The sequence below is a fragment of the Harpia harpyja genome, chromosome 3 (assembly GCF_026419915.1).
Source record: "Harpia harpyja isolate bHarHar1 chromosome 3, bHarHar1 primary haplotype, whole genome shotgun sequence".
Lineage (NCBI taxonomy): Eukaryota > Metazoa > Chordata > Aves > Accipitriformes > Accipitridae > Harpia > Harpia harpyja.
The window spans coordinates 70,189,945-70,214,187 of NC_068942.1; the positions used below are offsets into that span (position 1 = coordinate 70,189,945).

The 24,243-nt window shown below is 39.9% G+C and overlaps 1 long non-coding RNA gene across 1 annotated transcript in view; it reads right to left on the bottom strand.

Annotated features, from left to right (window-relative positions):
- Nucleotides 1-3,744: 3,744 nt before the first annotated feature.
- The window catches only part of LOC128139968 (uncharacterized), a 79,317-nt gene continuing 58,818 nt past the window's right edge, over nucleotides 3,745-24,243 (bottom strand). The window contains exons 6-13 of the long non-coding RNA XR_008234565.1: nucleotides 21,388-21,508; nucleotides 15,460-15,665; nucleotides 14,943-15,267; nucleotides 14,611-14,779; nucleotides 12,816-12,969; nucleotides 9,435-9,494; nucleotides 5,152-5,342; nucleotides 3,745-4,596 (exon numbers count right to left, since the gene is read on the bottom strand). This is a non-coding gene — a long non-coding RNA (uncharacterized LOC128139968). The remainder of the gene's footprint in view (nucleotides 4,597-5,151; nucleotides 5,343-9,434; nucleotides 9,495-12,815; nucleotides 12,970-14,610; nucleotides 14,780-14,942; nucleotides 15,268-15,459; nucleotides 15,666-21,387; nucleotides 21,509-24,243) is intronic.

Consider the following 24,243-nt stretch of genomic DNA (forward strand, 5'->3'; position numbering starts at 1 on the left):
TTGCTAGAGGCAATGGTGTCAATCAAAGATGATTCATCTCTACTACTACTTGGGAGCTACCTCTATTACTTTTTTATTCTGCAAATCCCTTTGGTCCATTTTCATGTTGTTTGACAGTTCAGAAGTTGTTTCTGAATCAACTTGCTGGAAGACACATTGGTGATAGTTATACAAGCTCATGGTGCTCTGCCTGCTGCCCTGTGAGTTGATTTGATATTTCTAATGTCCACAGTGGTTTACTACCCATTGTTCTGCACTAAATATCTTTGCTTTCTGAGCTGTTTATCAGTCTCTAAATGCATCTGCAGAGGCTTTAATCACTTCTGTGTATTCTCAACGCTGTTGTTTCACCAACAGTGCCTGTTTCATGTCTTTATTCTTTTGTTACAATTATGAAATAAAGGCCCCATCTTGGGAAGAATCTGTATGGATTGAAGTCCTTTCTGACTACAGAGTGTCACTGAAACAGTATGGCTGTCTTCCTAGAATGGGAGTATGCAACAACCATGTAAGAAATAGAAGGCAGTGCTTTAGAGGATGCACTGGTTTTGTTAGCACCTAACTTTTTTTCTATAATTTGTTTCAAACACCCTCAAGCATGCAATTAAACCCTCAAGCATGAAATTAAATTTAGAAACTTGAATTTACTTCTGAAATTATGCTTATTGGTCTGTATAATTTCCATACATAATTGTTTTAAATCAATTCATTAAAATCTTTGTTGTGCATGGCTTAAATTAATTTTAATCTGTAGCTCAGCCACATCAGAATCAATAAGTTCTGCTTCTATGGAAGGAGAACATTCTTTTGATTACATCATTGAGGTAAGAAAGGAGATGAAGAACTCCAAAAGGTTTTAGTAATTGAAAGCACTACAACTGAAAGGTAGAACATTTAAATATTTATGGTATAATACTCTAGAAACATCCAAATGTGTTACCAAATGTGCATAGTCCCTCATACAGATAAACTGTACTCAAACTTTTTTGACGTTTCAGTCTCTCAGTGATGTTTATGATTTCCAGAAGGGTCTTTTTTTTCCTTTCAGAAAGAGTGGTGAGAATCAAAACATGAAGTCAGATACTTGTGAGCTTGGATACACTACTGGGTGAAATCCCTTTCCAGTTTACCATCATGCTCCTGTACTTTATATTTATGAGCAAAGAATTTGTCATTAACTTAACCTTCAGTTATTGCACTGTCTTCCTCTTTATCATATCCAAGACCGTTATTCTACGTTTATGCAAAAGCTGGTGCATTGTCAAAGTTTTAACCATTGACGGCAGCACACTTTTTATGTTACTGTATTCCTGTTGCAGTTTCTTTCCCATCTTGAAAATTATTATCCAGACAACTGATTCTTCCTCTTTCAACTGTGTAATAACAAACAATCACTGGCATATTTTTATATTTATGTGGGTTGAGGCATTAGTGAGCACAGAGAAAAACATGCCTTTTTCACTTAGTCATTGTCTTTACATTTGAAAAAAGTTATTACATTGTTGACTACACACAGCTTTTCTCTTACAAAGATGTATTATTCTTCTGTGAAAGAAATTCAGAAAACAGAACTAAGTTGCTGTCATGAAATGATAACATGTACAGTTTTTTCTTTTAAAACAGTCATCATATATTTTCCTATACTCTTACATTTCTTAAAAAAAAATTCTAACTGTTTATTTCTTAGCAGCTATGCTGGAACTCCTATTATAATTTCCTCATGAGTGATTAAAAAACTGTTTTGCTTTAGCTACAGTAAATCTTGTGACAATTATTCTCCTCTTTCCTGGTACATAAAAAATAATTTCTTGAGCAAATAAAATACAGAAATTCATATTAATGAGTCAGCTTTTACTTATTCTAAATAATTTATGTACTCTATATGCCATGTGTGTTGGGATTATAATCCAAGATATTTGCTGATACACACATAGTGTTTATCCAGTTAAAAAAAAAAAAAAAAAGAAGAGAGAAAGTAAACAATCTTTGAACAACTGAAGCCTGGCTATATCCTAGCTGCAGTTCCTTTAGAAAGACTGCAGCTATTTTGCAAATGCATTTCCCACTTATCCTTTTGCATTTTAACAGTGTTTGAAATCTTTGCCACACAAATTGCTAAAGAGTCTTGGAACCTCTGGTTTTAAAGGTGTTGCATAAATGCAAATTGGTATTGCTTGAGTTCACTTACACATTGTCCTGGTTTTGGCTGGGATAGAGTTAATTTTTTTTCTAGTAGTTGGTATAGTGTTAAGTTTTGGATTTAGTATAAGAATAATGTTGATAACACACTGATGTTTTCAGTTGTTGCTAGGTAGTGTTTATACCAAGTCAAGGATTTTTCAGCTTCTCATGCCCAGCCAGCAAGAAGGCTGGAGGGGCACAAGGAGTTGGGAGGGGACACAGCCAGGACAGCTGACCCAAACTGGCCAAAGGGGTATTCCATACCATGTGATGTCACGTCCAGTATATAAACTGGGGGGAGTTGGCCGGGGTGGGGGAGCAGATCACTGCTCGGGAACTAACTGGGCATCAGTCAGTGAGTGGTGAGCAGTTGCATTGTGTATCACTTGTTTTGTATATTCCAATTCTTTTTTTATTATTATTGTCATTTTATTATTATTAATAATAATAAGAAGAATATGATCATCATTATTATCATTATTATTATTTTCTTCCTTTCTGTCCTATTAAACTGTCTTTTTCTCAACCCATGAGTTTTACTTTTTTTCTATTCTCTCCCCCATCCCACTGCGGAGGGGAAGTGAGCAAGTGGCTGTGTAGTGCTTAGTTGCCAGCTGGGGTTAAACCACAACACACATGCCTTTCTTTTCAGACAGGACTTGGGGAAATGAAGACACCTTTAGCAAAGAGGCTTTCGATTCAGTCACTCATCAAATCTCCCGCTGAGAAGCCAATGCTGTCATATTTGCATTAATCACTACCAGTCCTCGGTTCTTTTCCTTGCTTTTACCAAATGCAAAAGAAACATAGTGTTCAAGCAGTGGTCTCCATGTTGGAGGGGACGGGTTTCCACTCCAATTTTTTGAGACAGACCTTTCATTTCCTTCTGCTTCAAACCCTCACCCCATCCTGCCTAAAGCCAAAGAAAACCTCTTTGCAGTACCTCCCACTCAGCTGGGAACCATCCTCTTCTGCAGCCCCACCAGCAGCTCAGAATGCGCTGGCATGTTGCACATCTCAATCCTGCATGCTACTCATCAAAACTCTGCAATAAACATAGCAGCATTCACACGTAGTAAACATTTGCTGTTTACAGAGCCATTAATGAAATGTGTCCAGAAATATTCTTTCATGCTCTTTACCCGAGTCATACATATAAAATTAAAGATCTGGGTTAATAAACTTTTTTTTTTTTTTAACAGGAGAAATCTAAAATGAAGCCAAATGGATGACTTCCTATTTCAGGTTTGCAAGACAGTGAAATCATAGAATCACAGAATCATAGAATCATTTTGGTTGGAAAAGACCTTCAAGATCATCGAGTCCAACCATTAACCATGCCCCCTAAACCATGCCCTGGAGTACCCTGTCCACTCACTTTTTTAATACCTCCAGGGATGGTGAATCAACCACTCCCCTGGGCAGCCCATTCCAATGTTTGACAACCCTCTCAGTAAAAAAATTTTTCCTAATATCTAACCTAAATCTCCCTTTCCTCAACTTGAGGCCATTTCCTCTTGTCCTAAGGCCATTTCCTCTTGTCCTAATCTTCAGACGATGCAAAAGAAGATGCCATTTTTTGAGGGAAGGAGCTTTGTGGATAGTTTTACTTGAAAATTAGATTCCTTTTGGTTGAATTCTACAGTGAAAACAAAGCCTAACTAAAAGTTTTGTTATTTAGTGTCTCTGCAAAGCACTGGTTTGTTGACTCAGCCTTTCTTTTATTCTGGCAACTAAAGGATGAATAATGTGATATCCCTTTGAAATAAGGAATGAATGGTCTCCCTGTCTGGATGTACCAATATTTTGACCTTGACACAACAAACAGCAGCCATAACAGAGAAAAAGGTCAAGTAAGATATTGCATTCACCCTGTCCAGCTCGTTTCAGACACAGGTCTAAACCCACTAAACACCCCTGCAGCACAATTTTCTGGACTAAAATGCACCTACAAATCCATGATCTACCGACTCAGACTCACTCAGCTCTCTACAACAGAAGCTTTGTACCTTTGCTCAGCTGTAGCTTTTTAATCACGACTTTTTTTGAAAGTTAATTTCAAAAGCAATAAAACACAAATTAAATAAACCTAAATTTTATACTATGCTGTTTGCCTGGCAAATCTTCTGAAAGAAATATTTGAAAGTTTACCAAATAGATCGAGTAATGACATTTTCCAGACTCTGGTTTTATCATCATGTAGTTTAAGCAATGATAGATGGCTTTTGGCCATTATTGGTCAGATAAGTACCAGTCAAAGGACTGGAAGACTGTGGTGGTGGTGTTGATATTGCTGCTGTTGTTTTAGTTATAGTCTAAGTTGATCTGTGTATCTTGAGATGGTTTTCAGTTGTTGAAAAACTGCTCCATTTGTCTTCCTTCTACTGGTAAAAACAGATAGGTCCAATTCTTCTCCTAAACACAAAGGAATTGAAGATTGTATTTGAGCGCAAAATGAAACCCATGTGACTTTACAAATTAGCTTATAGGTTCCTTGACATTTAAGAATACACATTTTATATATTTTCATAAAAACATTCCAAACACTGCATTAGACATTTAAAGTTGCAGATCTGCCTGAAAACAAGGCTAGGACTTTGTGTGTGTCCTTTGCACATACAATATAAGATTTCCCTTTGAATTTTCCCAGGTCCCACATTAAAAAATAGAATAATCTGCAATGATACTTAATATCTTTAACAGACGTTACTGATATTTGACAGTCCTCCACAGAACACATACATGCAGCAGGGGTTTTTTTTTCAGAAATTTTGGTATTCATGCTACAGCTATTCAAGTTAATAATTGTAAGAACAGGACGATACTAGTACATAAGTTCTCATCCCGCTCCAAAAAGAACGAATGCCCTGGATGTGATTCCAAATATACCTCTCTCTTGGGTTTCTCTTGTATTAACTTAAATTACAATGAACCGTAATAGTACATATTTTCTCTAGAACTTGGCCGTACCTCAGGTCTTTCCGATGGCTCCTTCTCTTTTCTGCTTCCCTGCCCATTAGTGATACTGAAGTCCCTTTACTCTGGCATTGAAGTCAAGCATCAGTGAAGAGTTAATTTTGCCAACACGCCCAGATACAAGTTTTCTTTATCCTCTAAGCAAGGCTCCATAAATTAATATATTCTTGAGGTTCTGGCTCCTTCTACAATACATTAAAAACAAGACACAAAAAAAAGACCATTGCATTTAAGGAAACAGGTGTTACTTATGCCTGGTCATAGAGAAAGTGTTCTGCTAGTTGGCTGTTTAAATTCTGAAATGATGACATTATGTTAGATTTTTGTAGTGCTCAATTCAAATTCAGATTCTAGTCCTGCTTTGGTTTCATACCTACAGCCTAAGTGTATTCCAGAAACAGTGTTTCCACACACTTTTTCTATGGCTATCTATGGTGAATATCAATAGTAAAACAAGAAGAAATGATCCTTCCAGGAACCAACAAGGGTATGTACAAGGAGTAATTTGCAGTGTTCTAGCATCTTCAGTTATTGGCAGGAGCAAGTCTCCAGATCTATGTTTGCAGTGAACTATTATGATGTATGTCATAGTATTTCCAAGAATCTCATCCACTTAAAGGAGACTGTTTTGAAGGAGCTATTATTTGGTGCCTTTGGGAGCCAAACTAATTAACTGCCTTAGTATTCAAACTTCGTTTTCAACAATCTGAGCTCATATTTATACGAGAGAGACATTTTAACTAGTATTGCAATGCCACTCCCTGGAAATATTAACTCATCCCTACAGATTAAATCTTCTAAAACATAAAACTTATTGTAGCAGATGCTCAGCTGCAACGTTATTTTTGATGGGGTGGAAAAAGGCAAAAGCATTATTAGTTTATCTTTGTTAATGAGCAAGTAAACACTAAATTTTAGAAATTTACTTCTTTCTGTTCAGAAAACAATAATTCCTGGGAAAAAAAGGAAAAAAAAGGAAAAGAAGAAGAAAAAAAGAAAAAGAAGAAAAAGATAAGAAAAAGAAAAATAAAAAGGAGAAAAGGAGAAAGAGAAATAGACTCTCCTCCATTAACTAGAATGATGCCTTAGATCTTAAGTGTATGGGCAAAATTCTGGTTATCTTTCAAAAAAAAAAAAATCTAGGCACAAATGAGCTCAGGCTCATAACACTCTTCAAAAATTATATTCTTGCTGAAATATGTTCTGTCAAATTGACCGTATTATTTCTGTTCTTCATTTGCTGTCACTTAGACGTCTAGGAAAACTGATTTATTGTTACATTCAGGTCCAAGTCATATACAACATGAGGCAAATGAATGTTTGCATTTTGCAAAAGCAAAAAAAGGGATTGGATTAAGTTTGGGATCCTAATATTTTTAATATTGTAACACAGAAATGAATGATTTGGATATTCTATGTATCTATTTGAAAGTAGTGTTAAACGCTAGAATCTGTGGAAACTCTCTCTCGATGCTAGCTAAATCATCAACAATAATCACAGAGTGCGCAATTCTATGGCATTTTTAGACCCTGTTATATATCCTCAGGATTAGGAAAAGTTATTTTACTGGGGCTCATTTAGCTTATGAAGCACTCAGGAACAGCTCAATGGAGTCAGGGAACCCAGTCCTGGCTTCAGCAGCAGATTTCCCGGAGTAAATCCTGCGGCGCCCGTCCTGCCTTGGATCCTGCTCGCACAGACACCCTGACTGGGCTGCCAGCACCCTGCCCCGTACCCAGCTGCAAGATCAAAGCTTTGGTAGATCGCTGCCGTTGGATTCAGTCTTCACAAGCCTCAGTCTTCTAGCATTGGAGATGAGCGCTGCCGTCCTTACGAGTAAGGAAAACCTAGCTGCGGGACGGTTGGTTTATTTGCATACGGCCACACAGCAAGTTGGTGATAGAGCAGCGCAGGAGCTGGGGAGCTGCTGGCCTGCGCGAGGCCGCGAGCACACCGTGTTGCTGTAGTGGTCAGGCCGTGCGCCAGTACAAGCTGAGACATTCTAGGATAAATTGGCAGTACGCGCTCTGCAAAGTTTTCCTCCATTTATTTTATTATGTAGTGAGTGATACAGCAAAACACCCTATCTTAAAAGGATAAAAAATAGCCATACACATTCACTGAGGCTTTATAGCATTGAATGCCAGCCTGAAGAAATGGAAGCCGGAACAAACTATTAAAAAAGTAACAAGATAAATTCACATTTTGAAAAATAGGTCCATTTGTCATAAGAAATCATTATAAGAAACACATGTAAGTTCATAATTTTCATATTTTAGGTCACTTTTTTTAATGCATATAATCTATTTACACAAACTGTGCTAAAATGCTCAACAAAACATTTAGCTGATAGGTTGGATAGCAAAGAAAGTGATATTTTTAAAAGTCCCACATGGAGAAGGAAGAGACTGAAGGAATTTTGACATGGTCGTTAGCTTGTAGGATGAAAACAATTCATTGATATCTATTCCACGTGTTAGTCTCTGGCCCTCAGAGAGGTAATAGGACTGTTCAACTTGAAGAAAACAAGATTTTTTATTTTTTTTTTTTAAAGAAAGAAGTACTTGAAAAAATTTCCCCGGAAAATCTGCTTAATGCTGGCATTATTAAGTCATGGGCATAGCTCTGTGGCTTGGGACTCTTGGAGCACTGTGCAAAAACTTGAAACTGGGCCTCTGGGTCCCTGGTGACAGAGTCAGTGTAATGTTACAGGAATGCTCATGTTTTTTGAACACAGGGAAGACTTCAGCAGTTGATCCCTGCTCCTTTTCTCTCCCCATTCTTCTTTCCTTTGCAGAAATGTCATTTATTTAATTAGAATAAATGGGCTACGCTAAGTATTTGAACCAAATCTGGGATGTAGCAATATTTGGATGTGCCCTCAACCACAAACTCAGCATGCCCGTGCCTCTACAATGTTGACTTTGGACTCTTAAGAACCCAAGCACAACTGGGGCACTTGGGGCAGGACAACTGGATAAGAAGAAGAAATCTGTGGGCCAAGGAGCTTGACTAAACATTGTGTTCCAAAAGGCAGCTCTGTACACAAAGAAGAAGGGGAGAAATAGTTTATTCAAGTGGCTCAACACAAAACAGATGGTAAAATTTCAACAGAGCAAAGGACTGATGGGTAGTTAAAGCAAACAGGCACACTCAGCAGGCACCCTCAGAAGGCTGAGACCCCAAAACCGATACGCTTAATACTATGCTATCCTATGAGACTGAAACTTCTGAAGCCAATGTGAATGTTTGAGTATTTAAATGGACAAGCAGTGTTCCCTCAAAGGAATCTGACCTGTTTCTAAAAACACATTTTCTGTGGTTCTAAAAACAGTTTCTCAGGTCAGATGTTGCCTTTTGTTTTTTGGTTTTTTTTTTTAATTTTCACATAAATATAAAAGAAGCATCCAGTCAAGCCAGTCAACCTAAAAGCGTTCAGTTCCTTCTGTGCGACTTTCTCACCTCCAGGCAGGCTTCTTGCCCTAGGAGGGACCTTTGCCTCTAAAGTTTAGACAATGAATATCTATTGACTTAATGCACTGTCCTTGTTTTCACATTCCTGAGAACCACCTCAAAATATCCCTTAGGTACAGAGGAGGAAAAAGTAAACTAGTGAGTCATAAAGAAAAAAACCAGAGGTACAACTTTGGCTTCCGATGACAGGAGTGATGAGATTTTTCATTTTGTCAAATTTAGAACAAACTCTAAAATCATGCTTTTAGGAGACAGAATAGAACTCAAAACTATTGAGCCTAAATTTCCTTTTGCTTCTGGTAAAATGCAAGTTCTAGGCTGTAGCAGATTTTTCTGTTTTGTTTTGCTATAATTTTATTCCCCTGGTAATCCCAGAAGCAGGACAAGAATTAATTTCAAACAAGGATCTTTATTGTTTTCATAGCTCAGTATTCTGTTTAATTACAAAAACATGTTTGTTGTTTTTTTAATTTAATTTTCTTTGAGAAAATGATGGTTCAAATTAAGGGGAAAAATGTTTTGCAAAACTCAATAGTTTTGTGAAACCTTAAAGTGTTTTTCTTCATGTTGTCTAAAGTTTTGAAAAACCCTAAATGCTACCAGTTTTTTTATTATTTTTTAAAGGATCAAAGACCTAAATCAGTCATTGATTATGGTCAATTAAGCCCAGACAAGTAACAGTGGATGAATTTCCTAATCACACTACCACGCTAATATATATTTTTTTGCATTCACTGTGGGTGAACTTGTTCTGAACATGGAGGTCAACAAATAGATGACTAGTCACCAAAATTTCACTTACAGCTCAGGCTTCTGTATTGCAAGGAACAGTGTGTAGATTCTCACTGAAGAAGACAAACATCTGTTGAGCAGGGAAGGAAGGGTTAGTCAGCTTTCTTTGAGAAATAAGAATGCAAATTAAAGTGGAAATAATCTGCAAATTTAGTTCACAGTCCTGAAAGTGAGGACATGTTCAAAATCACCAAAGATTCAGCCAAAGCTTGGGTGTCACATGAAACTTAACATTCATTGGAAGAAGGATACCACAAGATGCGAGTTTATTTCTACGTGATCTACATTGCCACTCTTTGCAGATCACTGGAGAGTCTCCCACTGGGTATTAGTGTAAAAGCTGTGGAACCCCAGAATGATCTTGAACTTTAACAGAAATGATCTAATTTGAAAATTCAGCCAAGAATATTTTCTTTCCTAGTGATCTTTTAAAAAATTGTAGTCTTCCAATAATGAAAAATTAACAGCAATTTGTTACCAGCATTTTAACAGAAGAGCCAATAAGATTTTTCTGCAGTGCCTGTGCTAATTCTGCCTCTTCCAGCTGTCATGCATTGAAGACAAAGGGAGAGATATCCAAAGGCTTAGACTGGCTTTTGCTTTTTGATACAAAAATGTTCTCTTAAGATTCAGGAAGGAAGAAAAACATTTGGAAATACTGTTATGTGGGCACATAAGATCTCTGGTTTTTTACAGGAATAGAAATGTCCAATAAAACTCAGCTACATACTCACCTAATCTACAGAACTCCATCAAAGTCATTAAAAATCAGAGAAGGCCAAAAATTATGTAGCTCTGAGCGCTACCCTTGGGAAACCTCTCCCATTTGATCCCATCGCCTCATTCCAGAATTTGATTTTCATATTGCCCAGCATGTTTACATATCCCAGAAATAAGCTGTCTCCAGCTGGTGTACTCTACCAGAATCCAAAGTTTAAAATTGCCCCCCTGGACACAAGAGAAGTACCAAAAACTCCTGTAAGGTATGGTGTGTATAATCCATCCTTCTGTTCATTTCTACTGTGGTTTCAGAAATACAGCATTTAATAAATGGAACAGAAATAAACTGAAGCAAATCTTGAAGGATATACAACACAATTAATGTGATGCAGATTTTGATAACGTATGTGCAGTTGACCATATCCCAGCCAGTGATTCACCAAGCATAAATCTTTTGTACTTGAAAGTCAAATATAATAGAGGTGAAATCTCAACTCTGTTGAAAGGAGTGGGAGTTTTCTCTTTGATTTCTAGGGGCCTGGATTTTACCCTAGGCACATTTTCTCTTCTAAAAGCACAATTCACATGGAATTAATTGAATGGACAAATTATATTAAAGTGGGTTTGTTGTCTGGTTTTGTCTTTAGACATGCACCACATACTGTAGACCTGAGATGGTATCAAAGAGAGACTGATTTGAATGAAAGACTTTCTTGACTTCAAAGAGTCAGTGATATAAACTCAAATCTTCTACTTATACATGTTTATGATATTCAGGAAACTGATCACTTAGATAATGTCACCGAATAATGTCCTTGCATACATATATTTTGTTTCAGAAATGAAATTAGCCTAACATACTCTCTATAAAAGGATTTTATTATAAGGAGTACTTAGGTACTTTATTTGAAAAATATCCTAGAAATAGTTGAATAACTTATTTGTTCAGATCTGCCGATTATTCTCACTGAAATATTTGTGAACACTGTATTCTAGTTACTTTAACCAGAGAACTAAATGTGAAGGTGGGGGATCTTTAAATAATATACTCATTGTACGTATCTAAAATTTGTTTGAATAAGTGTTTAGCCAAGTAGCATGGAGGCATCATTTCTGCAGAGCCAATATTAGGCCCTGGCTCAGCCAGGTGCTTAACTATATGCTTTCCTGCAAAAATGTGATATATGCCTGCCTGCAAAAACAGTATTGCTGTCAGCATCAGTATCAGTTCTTCTGTCTTAAACTAGATGTATCCCCAAACTGTTGCTGAATTCTGAGTTTTATTATTAACTATTCAAAACCCAATGTTTGAATGATGAAGTCTCTGACATGAAGAATATCCCTTCGTTTCTTTTAACTTCTCAGAGTGATCTGTGAGTTCCTCCAGGAGCTTCCCTTCCCTTGGTGACCTGAGATGACCTGAATTAACTATGATGCACTGTGTGGAAAACATTCTCTCCAATCCATCCTCCCTCATTTCTCACTTTTAATTTATTGGCCACCCACCCCTCTTTTTTCTTTTTGTTGTTGTCCAAATTTTCCTATTTCCAGCATATGTTTTAAGATTAAAAAACTCTTATTTGGCAGACGGTATAAACACTGTACCTCAACAGATGTTTTTAGTGTCAGTGCAAGAAACGGCCACACGCTGATGCGGTTCTGCTTGGCACCATTTCTTGTCTGGAGAGACTGACACTGCATGAATATATTCATTTTACTGCTGGGTTCTTTTTGTCATTTTTTTCCCCCTCCTTTCCCCTATCATGACACTGTGGCAAATTCAGTGTTTCTGTGACTTGTTCCCTCTTTGCATATCACATTATTTTATAAGTCGTCTAAGTCTTGGTTTTGAAGATGCCAACTGACCTGAATTTACCTTTGAGCACCTCTCCCTCCCCTTTAACTGTGTTAACTTGTAGCCTTTACCAACTGTTTTCATGTGTCTCAATATCACTATTTCTCTCCAAAATGTATTGCTATGCAGGCACATGTATCAAAATAGTTAGGGCCTCAGTAAGTACTATCCACAAGTTCAACGGTTTTTTCTATTTACTCAGCTGGTCATGTTCTTGTACGAAGGAGGTTTTTTTCAAGCTGTATTTGAAACAGGGGACAGGTTATGTAAGGGCATAATAAAAATATGGCTTTTGTGAAGGCACAGGCATGATCCAAAAGAGACTCTCTTTCTAAATCTCCTTCCATCTCCTAATCTGAATGGATTTTTCTGGCTTTCTGATGACAGGGGAGGTTCTTCTGTGCAAATTTGTGCCAGGTAACAGCTGAAAACGAGGACTGGAACAGTGGACAAGAGCAGAAAAATTTGAAGCTAAAGGCTATGAATTTAGAGTGCATGCTGACCATAAAAATCTCTGCTGGCTAAGTGTTACCAAATGGTGCCACATGAGACACCACAACATTTCCCTAAGCTTGCGAAAGGCCATAATTGTGGTGTTCCAGATAATCTCATGTGGTAACTGCTTAGAAAAATTGACTCTTTAATGGCAATCTCTGTGTCATATCTTTTCCTTTATTGCCCCTCTGCAAGAAAAGGGAACACAGTTAAGTGAAGCAGATGGTGGAAGAAAAAAAAAGAAAGCAAGTGATAGGACACTTGATTTTCAAATAACAAGCATATCTGCCACATCCACAGCCTCACCATGAGGATGCTCACCTGCCTGCTCAACAGCATTCCCTTAGGAGTCCAGAAAAGGGATCAGAGGCGGCTTTCCCAGCTGACTGCCTTAGCTAGCAACAGTGCTGTCTCCTTCACTCCCAATCTGTTGCCTTCCCAGCCACTCAGAGAAGGAGTGCCTCTTTTGGGCCACCTTCAAGAAAATGGAAAACTGGAATGTAAAGCCAGTCAAACTGTAAGGGGAAGGGGGCTGTAACCAATATTGTCCACTTTCTAGCCAATGCTTCTAACTGTTAAGCTACTACACAAAGCACAGATCTGTAGTACTGGGGTTTTTCAAAGAACGAGCCGTGCTCAGCAAGGCATGGATCGTTTCAAGGTCAGCATCCAGAAGTGGACACAGTCCCTGTACTCCAGGAATCAATGCAAGTTCACCTTCATTGCCTTCCCTTTTTGCAAGCCATCTCCTGGAGGTGCTTATCTCCTCCACACACACTGGCTGCGAGCTCCTTCCTGGGCTTGGGCACCTGTTTTAGGTACGGATACTTTTATACTGAAGTCGTCCCTTTGGAGCCCATTCCAGCAGACAACCAGCAAATGATGCTGCCCAGAGGCATGCGGTGTGTCCTCCTCCTCTCCACAATGGCTTCAGGGGAAATGATGCTGCTGTTTGGAAGGAGAAGTGCAGGGAGCAGCTCCAAGGGGCAGCCCCACCGTTCATTTTGCTTTTCACTCGCTACGGATCGCTGCCGGACTCCCTGGGTCTTCCTTCTCTCTCCGCTTTGTGCAAGTAGCTGAAGCCATTACTTCAAAAGTTAGGATGATGGAGCTCAGCCTGACCTTAGATAGCACTCAGTGGACTATCATCTCTCTACGGCAGCCGGCACAAACACACAAGCCTTTAGTGTCAGGGGTACATGTCTCATTATTCCGGCTGCTTTTCTCGCAAACAAATATTTATTTTGGAGAAAGCAGGGGAAATCCAATTTTCTACTTGTGGTTTCGATTCCTTTTGTCTGCAACATGTTCTGCTAGGGAAGTGATGCACAGTGATTTCTTTTTCAAATTTGCTTCTGGCTCAGTGAGAAGGTGGGTGGCAGGGCAGTTGGAAGTCATCAAGCACAAGCAATAATGTTTAGTAACCTTTTGTATGACTCTGCCCTCCAACCATTGCAATGGCTTCCTTTCTCTGTTCTTACTGGGGGACAGATCCTGGGAGGTCCTGAGTAACTTTGAATTTAGCTGAGAAATTCCAAGTCCTGAACTGAAGCTCCTAAACATAGCACAGAAAAGTATCACAAAATCTTTCTTATCCATGCTGTAAAAAGGGAGCCAGCCATAAAACTGGGGTAAAGTGAAGCAAATCTCCTAAGGGCATTAGAAGAAGGCAGCAGCAGGGCAATTAACATGAGCAGGCCACAATAAACCCCTCATGCTAAGAGTCAAATCCTAATCTCCTGGGCACCAGTTGAGTAGATAGGATCTTTATGGAATATTTATAACCAGGATGGAGCAGGTGTCAGCTTTTTCTCACCCCGATGGCAAGCATAGCTGCCTTATTGCCACCAATTAAGCAAATGTCAGCATGAAAGACGTGTTCAGAAAAAAAATTGCCTCTAGATCCCAGTAGTTGCAACTGGTTACTTGCTAATGACAAAGAGTGATGATTGGTGATATTTATTCATGTGGTAGACTTTCAAAGCAAGAAGTGGAGCTTAGCATCCCTGGCTAATGCTTTCCCAAAAGCAATATGATGGCCCATTCAATGTGCTAATACTCAGTTTTATTAGCATTTTTCATGTGCAGATTTTGGAAAGGAAGAGAGGCAACTTACCAGCAAATGGAGCTTTTTTCATATATGTAGTGCACAAATACATTCATGCCAAGGAAGAAGGCAGGGGAAATACCTGCTTCCTGACCATGTAATTCTTCCTTCTACAGCAGTTTCCCTTCCATTCCCTTCTCTAGAGGAAAAAATGATTCTTTGTCTGTCTTGACGTCCACTGCGAGAAGATAAGAAATCTATATGCATATTTTGAAGAAACTTTCCTACTTTTAAATAAGCTGTTCTATTTTACAGTGATTGCACACATGCATATTGACACAATGTGAGCACAGAGGAAGGCTGCATATTTACCACAAAGAGGTAATGAAAGTTCTTCATACCAATAAAGATTGTAAGAACACTGCCAAGTGCAGCATCATTCCCGGATGCTTCCAGGATGGCCCAGGGTCTCATAAAATTGAAAGGAGCTCCATCTGAATACTTGGCAGATGACAGGAAAGGTGAAATTTCTCAGCGTTACCACCCACTTAGCTGAAGAGCTAGTGGCGTTCGCTCCAATCATGGATGCAGCCTTGACTGCAGTCTCAAAACAGGCCATGACAGCCCATTATCTACATGAATAGTCTGCACACAGAGATGACAATATCCCCAGATCACTCAGCTGTTGACATAAAGAGCCTCAGAAAACATCTGGAATTTCTGATCCTGTCAGAAATCAGAAATAAGAAGAGAAAAAAGAAATAAGATAGGGATTTACCGTCATTCAGGGTGTAGAGGAAAGACAGAGAAAATTTAAGTTTCTGACTGAGATGGAATTCTGAGCCAGAAATAAGGATGGCTTTCAAATGAAACATTCCATGAAGAATAGATATGATACAGAGAAAAAGACTCTCCTACCCTCCAGGAGAAGGTAATCTTCAACAATAAACACACCTTCTTTGGCAGATATTTCAGTGAGGAAGTTGCTGCACATTCACAGGAAGGATGTAAGTGAGGGTCATTAGCACCGGTTTCAAATCTCATGGAGGAGAAAAGTCCTTAACAAAAGGAAACAATTTGATCAACCCTTTCTGAAATTTGAGGACCAGGGTCCAGAAGTCCATCTGAAAGAAAGAGACAGAATACCGCTCAATCTGTAAGCAGATTCCTCCTTACTATGGCCTAACAGATCCAAAAAAATTATAGTAACTCAATTAATCAGATCTTAAAAGGCACACTAGTCTTTTCAATAACATCCAGGGTTTGCCTTATCCCTGGAGAATGATAACAAAACAGCCACAGAAGCAGAACAAGCCAACATTGATGCCTCGAAGAAGTATGAGTATTCATCCTAAGACTCTCCACACATTTCTAGGAATGAATATTAGGCAGTTATCACTAAAGGCTGAGAACTCCTTTTCTTGTGCTCTAACTCTCTGAAGTCTATCAAAAGACCCAGCAGCAACCCAGAAAAGCATTGTGTCTGCTGAAGAATGAGGTCTCTCCAGCTTCCAACAGACTTTCTGCCCACCCATGGTTATTTGCATTTATTGCCTCTCATAAAATGCACATTTTATTCAAAGAAGAGAAACAAAGAAACTTCTGCTGGTACTGAAATCTTGGTTTGGATCTCAGGGCTAATGAGGGAAATGTGCTCCTAACACCTCAACTTCAGACAGCTGGTGCTGGAGATAGATGCCAGAAGGGCTGAGGTCACTCACAGTGTCAGTGACGAAGGGCCTGGGTTGGTGTCATGACCCAGCAATTGTGACAACCAAGAGATTCCCAGAGGAATGGTCAACAAAATGTTCAACAGACTGCTTCCAACCACTTGGCAGTATCGATAAAGCTCATGTTACTCACAGTGGACTTGGTACTACAACAAGACTGGCACAGCTAATCTCTTTGGACCCCAGAGATCTGCTGGAATAAAGCCATAGAAGATGGCAAGTACCGTTTTTTCTTGGAATTCTTTTCCTGGCAGATTTAATGGGCACCTGGAGCCTGGGGTTAATGGCCTAAAAAACAAGGAAGAGTGTAGGAAAGATTTTCAGGGCATAGGAACATCCTCTAAAGCACTTGCAAATTTTGGTGCATGAGATCTTCATTATTGTTGAAGTAGAAGAGCACAATCTGACCTAGCACATGTGGTTTCTGAAGACACGAGGTCAAAGCAGGACCACTGGCAGAGATATTTCTGAAGGTTAGGTGGTCCCCTCCTGTAAGCTTGAGGCTTGAAAGGTGGACACTTTAGAATAGTCTGGAATATGCCTTTCTCCTAAACAATAAAGGACGTCTTGCCCACCAGTAAGTGGAAGCCAGAAGGAATCCAGTCACCTTCTTGGGAAGGCTCAGATAAAAAATGGAGAACTGAGATAAACATGCAGAGGCCATACACAAATCCCCAAAGACAATGAAAGAAAGACCTGTTCAGGGTTTACCAAAGAAAGCCTAACCCAGGGTAACACACTGTTGAGAGATGTCAAAAAGCAAAGAACTCCAGCACAATTGTGTCATTGAGAAGGGAAACAATATGAAGCATGTCTCATTGTACATACCTGCATAAATCACACACTCAGAGCTCGCACACTAAACGCACTGAAGGAATAAAATACATGGTCTCAAGTGAGAGGGTTTATATATACCCGTGTGTGAATGCATACACTGATTATCACTTAAAGCCAGGAGACAATCTTATCCATCTATTTTTATATAGACGATATTTTCTGAATATATTTCAAAATAAAAAATCTTCACTGGTGGAACTTGGAATTCTTCTTTACAATGGTGTAAGAAAAAATCAGATCTGGCCTTAATCCTTAAACTGACAAGACAAATTTTAATATTCACCCTATGAAAAGAGCAAACAATGGCTTTGTAAATTCTAAGAGTCTTAGTTTATATTACTGCAACTTGGAAACCTAATTTTTTTAAATGATATTATGTTGGATGTCATGATCGTCCAAATATTGAAGCACTTGTTTATAGTTTGGTGTTTAATAACCAAGTGCATTAAACACTTTCTGCTCTAAATTTACCAGTTCTTGGATCTTCACCAAACTCTCTGCAGAGTGCTGCTCCAGGAAAACACTATCCCAGCTCTGATGACAGCTCAAATTGCTTTATATTTTTAAAGCATTAATAATTTGCAATATTAGAAATACACTGAAAAGAGGTGATTAATTACTATCATGAAGCAAAGCCTCAGAAAAGCATTAATTACTGTTGTCAAGCTAATCCCAGATTTGTGTTTCATATTTACTTCTCTCCTTTATTATCTGCTTTTATTTTAGATCTATGGGATATACCCAACAGAAGTGTTTTTGATGCACGTGTTGTCAAGCCATTCCCAGAGTGATTGATAAATGCCAACCCATATAGATGAAGTTATGATACTGGACTGTGGTTGCCATATTCAACTGTGGGTGTACTAAAATTAGGCACATGTATTCCCATTTAGCCATTGAGTCATTAACATCACTAAAAAAAAGGCCACTTGTTTAGGTGCCTTTAGTTAAGTGACTAAATTGAGACCCCATGTGGCATGCATATTACAAAATAACAAGAGCTTGTTCCTTAATAGGCTCCCATGAAAGCCAACGGGAGTTTAGCCATGGAATTCAAAGGGGTCGGACTGCACCCAACTAGTGGATTGTGTAATAGCTTTTATTTTGATGTTGAGTTTTTGGTACTTTTTCTCAGTAAAAAGATTGAAAACACAAGTTAATAAATCTTCTAATTAAACCACTTACCAATATTACAACATTAGTGTTGGGATAAAAACAAGCAAAAAGAAAGGCAATTATAAAAGCGGAAAAGAAACAAAGACAAAGGAAGAAAAAGGGACAAGTAGGTGGACTCTGTCTTTGGCTGTCAGTTTGGCTCCTTCACTCTCTCCAAGGAGTCCTTTGGGGAACCAGGCTAGGCAGCAGATTTCAAAGGTGTTGACAAGCCTGGCAGACCAGCGGTTTCAATTCATCCCTCAGCAACAATGCCAGGCAGCTGTAAATGACTCTAACATTCTCTGCTTCATGACGGTTCCAGGATTAGGAATACGTTTTTGCTTTAAGTCCAGTATGGACTCCCTGCTAAGTGGCTCAAGCTCGCTTAGACAGTGAACGCTTTCAGTCTACAAGCCACAAGCCTAGTTTCTTTTGTGAAGATAAAAGGGGCAGAAATTTTTTAAAAGACGGAAAAGCACTTTGGGAAGTAAATAAGAGAAGCGTGAAAGGGACCCCACTCAACCATTTTTCTTTTAAGGAGACGTATGTTCTGAAATCCCTTCAATAGTTTGGAAGTCTCCCATCATTAATTTGGAGGCATGTTACAAATTTTGTTCTTGTGCAGAGGATAGACAGCACCATTCAATGTTGCACAAAAATAACAATAAATTACTTAGATTTTTAACAAAGGGTGGGCACTTTTCCCCAAATGCCTCCTTCGCAGCTTGGACAGGCCTCTTCCAATAAAGCAGAAATGGTCTATCCTTTTGCTACCTGAGCTCAGCATCAGGCTATGAACAGAATCAGCAGTAGGACAGTATCTGTGGCAACATCATGGGTGCCAAAGGACAGGGCCTGTCCCTCGAACCCAATAAGAGGCTATAAGGCACTCACATAACCATGCTACTCTCTAGATCACTTGCGGGGTGACCAGAAACGCTAGACACTCCAGACTCCTTTTTCCTTATAACCTGACTGCCCAGGTTTACTAAACTTTGGTTTGCAGTGTGAGGAAACAGAAGGGACAAGAATGACTGAAAAACAGACTACTTTTTTTTTATACCTTCATACATTAAAAAAAAGGAGTGGGGTTGTTCATCTGCATTTTCAGCATTGCAAACCTGCAGAAGGAAAGATGAGGCTTTGGCTCAAAACAAAAAGCTCTTAATTTGTAGCTGTGATTATTACACACTTCACCCCAAACCACTGAAATAAATGGAGTTTTGCCATTGGCTTCACTGGAAACTGGCACCAAGCCTTCATTTGGTAATTTCAAGTTTGTTTTACAGCTGTAAGCCAATGCACAAAGCATATGGTTTCTGATGCATCACAAGTTAGAACTGCCTAATGAACATCGTCTTAGAAGATCACCCTCTTTTATGTATAATTTATTATGTCTTCGTCAGTGAAACCAACTCAAAGCACAAATACAAAGCAAATATATTGGGGTTGAAGTTAGAGCTACAACAGAATACACAATGGTAAATGTGCAAAACATTTTATCTTTCTTCAGTAGTTCTAATGGAAGCCTTCAAAAATTTGAAGAAGGGTCTATTATAAACAAATACTGCCTTCTTTCAGCAGAGTTTGCAAAGTTAAGATAGCTGGGAAAATAAGCTAGTTTCAACTCTTTTTTTAGTTAAAAAAAACCCCAAACCCTAAAGCATCTTCCCTTCCAGGCTTGTCCTTGAATAAAATCAAAATGGATGTTTACGTCAGTTCCTCAGGGAAAAACTAAATTGCCACTCTGGACAATATCGAGAGGATTAAAATTTTTATACTACTCTTTGCACTGCCACTTTTCTGTCTTCCCAGCAGGTGCCAATAACAAAAAGCACATCCAACGATTCTAAAACACAATGTGTTCTGAAACACATGTGGCTGACTGACAACAAGAAATCCTTTTTCATCTTGTTCTTTCTTTCATGGCCTAAATTATTAACTTGCAGTGTGCCACACATAACTCAGTTTGAGCATAAAATTGTCTCTGGATATAGCATGTCCAAACTGTTGCCAAACTGGTCACTTAAAGTTGTTTAATCTGAGTAGAGTTAAAAAGAAACAGAGCGTTTTCTGTATACATACAAATGGGGGGCAGGAGAATAATATTAATGGAGTATTTCTTAGCCTTCCTAGTTACGCTTCTCATTTATGTCTAAGCAGCTTCTTGCCAAACTTAAAATTCATTAATATGGGAAATATTGAGCTCACTGGCTGCAACACCTCCATTGTAGAAATCAGACTACTACTATCCACCACATGTTCTGGCATAAATCCAGGTTTGTTCTCTTCCTCTTCAGTCTTCTTCTCCCTCAAACTCATTAAAGCCCTACAAAATTACCTAGGGAAACAAACACTTTAGAAAAACTCATGTCAAGGACAGTCCCTAATGCTGCCGCTTCATGGACAGAGCCACAGCAGGAGAGCACAGAACCTCATGGAGGCCACGGGGGCTCTGTCTGGGTGCGGGGACGTTCCCACATGGAAGAGATTATAGAATTGGAGAACAAGGCCAAGCAATTTGTTAATCCTTCACATGATCATGTATTTTGCATATGTTCTGCAGCAATGTAACTTTCAGTTGGGACTGGTTATGTTATGCTGAAGTTCATCTTACGTAATGCTGATCAGTTAGACCACAGATGCTGAATTAAGTGGGCCTTCAGGAGTTGGCCTTCTTGCCCCTGTGTGATTAGAGAACCAAGAGCAAAGTGTACCAGGAGTAAAATAAATCAAGAACTGAAGAACAACAGTTAAAGCAGGGCTCTATATGGACTTTTTATCCCAAATTTCTCTTGTTTTTCTTTGCCATCTGAGCAGATTTTTGATTGCTGCAGCCTGTGTCCAGGTTTTTTAGAGTTCTGCCAGAAACAAGAGCTGGGGCATGTTTATTTCTGAGGGCAGATCCAAGAGAGGGGATAAGTTCAGCCAGCTAGCAGGCGCTAGCATCCAAGGGAGTGAAAGAGGACATGGGGAGGGTTCATAAATCCATAGCTTTAGAAACAGAAATGGACTTGTCAGTAATTGTTCCTACAGACATGCAGACTTGGAGTGGGGAGGGAGACTGATGGGATGAATGCGCAGGTGGAAAGGATTTGAACGTAGACAGAAACGAGGAACTTACACAGATGAGTATCCAGAACACAGTGGAGAAGAAAGCTTCAAACCTGACAAGTCTGGGGTGGCTTGGTGTCGTGGTTTAAGCCCAGCTGGTAACAAAGCACCACGAAGCCGCTCACTCACTCCTTTCCCCCAGGTCCCGGTGGGATGAGGAAGATAAAATATAAAGAAAAGCTCGTGGGTCAAGACAAGGACAGGGAGGGATCACTCACCACTTACGGTCATGGGCAAAAGACAGACTCAACTTGGGAAAAAAACAAAATCAATTTAATTTACTACAAATCAAATCAAAACAAGGATAATAAGAAGTAAAATCCAGATCTTAAAACACCTTCCCACCACCCCTCCTTCCTTCCCAGCTCAACTCCACTACTGGTTTTCTCCACCTCCTCCCGCCGCAGCAGCGCAGGGGGACAGGGAATTGGGGTTGGGGTCACTTCGTCACACATTGTGTCTGCCACTCCTTCCTCCTCAGGGGCAGGACTCTTCACACTCTTCCCCTGCTCCAGCGTGGAGTCCCTCCCACGGGAGACAGTGCTCCAATGTGAGTCCTTCCCATGGGCTGCAGTTATTCACGAACTGCTCCAGTGTGGGTCCTCTCCGCGGGCTGCAGTCCTTCAGGCACAGACTGCTCCAGTGCAGGCTTTCCCATGGAGTCACGGCCACCTTTGGGGGCATCCCCCTGCTCCAGCGTGGGCTCCTCCCCGGGCTGCAGGTGGGCATCTGCTCCCCCGCTCCCCTCCATGGGCTGGGGGGGACAGCCTGCCGTCTCACTACGAGCTGCAGGGGCATCCTCTCCTCCAGCGCATCTCTTCCCCTTCTTCACTGACCTTGCTGTCTGCACAGGAGTTTCTCTCACATTCCTATCTCTTCCCCCCACTGCAGGTTCCCCTTCTTAAATCTGTTATCACAGAGGCACTACCACCATCGCTGATGGGCTCAGCCTTGGCCAGGATGTCTGTAGGCACATTTTCTGGAGCTCCTTTTTCACTGCTGGAAATACAATAGTTCTAAATCACAGTCCTAAGCAGACTTAAAACATCCAGAAACATGGAAAAACCACCGAATATTTCCATAGACCTGCACTGTGCCTGAGGAGGGATAGGAACCAGTAAAAGAAAAATGGTCAGCAAAGCAGTCATGCTCTTTACTTTCACGGTGGAGCTGAAGCATTCGATATTCCTGATGCTAAGTACAGCACAGTGTAACAGAAAAATGAAAGACCTGCAAACAGCATGAAACAAAGTTGAGATGTACCTTTTAAAAGTAAGAACAGAAATAAAAGCGCAATGAGAGAAGAGTTTGAGGGAAGTCTGAGGAATCACACTTGGCATTCAGGGGCTAATCAAATTCCCACTGCAAGACAAGTCCATGTCTGGGATAAAAATTTCAGAATAACATTTCTGGGACACTTATAATTTATCTTTGATAACTGTTAAACCAAGAAGCTCCATCATGTCAGAAATCTGTAACTACTTGCCAATAGACCCAATTCAGAGGTCTCTCACAATCCAGACTGGAGACTGATGGTGTATGTCATAGGTATGTCTTTCATGAGAGCATTGTCTCATTTTATAAGCTACAGTTTTGGAACCCTTGTTCATGTTAGTGCATATGCACACACATATTGTGCACATTGCACATAGCCACTATAGGTAACATATAACAGCAAAGTCTAGTTTTGTTTTTTTGATTAACCGTAACTTTAGGAATGGGTGTAATTACAGCACAGCAAGCCTCCTGCAGCCTGCCTCCCACCACCCAGACATGTTCAGCAGGGACTGTTTGATCACCAGCGCTACCACCTAAACACTTGAATGCCCACTTCAATGTCCGTTCCCTATTCATCCACTTGAGGAGCAGCCACCCTGAGGTGGTAGGAGGAAAAAGTACCACCTTAGCAAGAAGAAGGTTGTTTGCTCTATGGAAGGGTTTGGGGCAGCTGCTTGACTTGGGGTAGCTGGTCCCAGGGGGGAAGAGCTGCCACTCAGGCAGGGGAAGGAAGAGGGCAGCTTCTCTGGGGGTGGAAGGGCACATATAGCGCATGTTTATGAGAGAGCACCTGCAGCTTGTGCTGAAGAGTGGGTGGTACTGGTTGTCTCAAGGAGCTGAGGGAATGTGCTGCAGGAGGAACTGAGCAGTTGCTTGCACTGGAAGGACAAAAGGGTGCGTGACTGCTCAGTCTGTGGTGCAAAGGTACCAGGGCATAGGTTTCTATGTGGGACACGACAGGCATGTTGTGCTGATCTGCAGGAACTTGGAGATACATCTATTTGGTTCACACCAAATTTTAGTTCAGTTTCTGTAGCTGAACCATCATAGCTTTCAATATTAGCTCTAGCCAACCACAGCAACCTTTGAGCCCTGGCTGCTAAACATGACAGTGAGTGCTTGGTGCAATCCAAAAAAATAACAGCGCACACCTGCTATAAGCTTCGTGTTCTGTCAACATCGTGTACACTGGTGTGATTTCAGCATGGTGGGTGGTGGGAACTCAATGAAACTTTGGGAACTTAGAGATGTTTGAATTCAGAAAGAAATCTGTTTCTCTTCTTTTTGTTCTCTTCATTTTCAGCTAGATATAGATCTGTCTAGACAGAGTGAAGTTATATTAATAACTGAATTATTATTATTACTACTATAGCTAACAAAACATTCTAAGTGCTTTAAAAATAGGTCGGTTCTTATTAGTGGGAGGAAATTTCATGTCCAAGATCTGGCTGAGCCGTCCTCATCCTGGCTAAGTATGGGAAGGCGATGACTGTCCTCCCACTACTCTCTGGATGTCTCCTAAGAAAGTCCTTCAGAGTTTCTGATTTACCCCTATACCATTAGGTACAGCAAATACTAATTGCTTCCT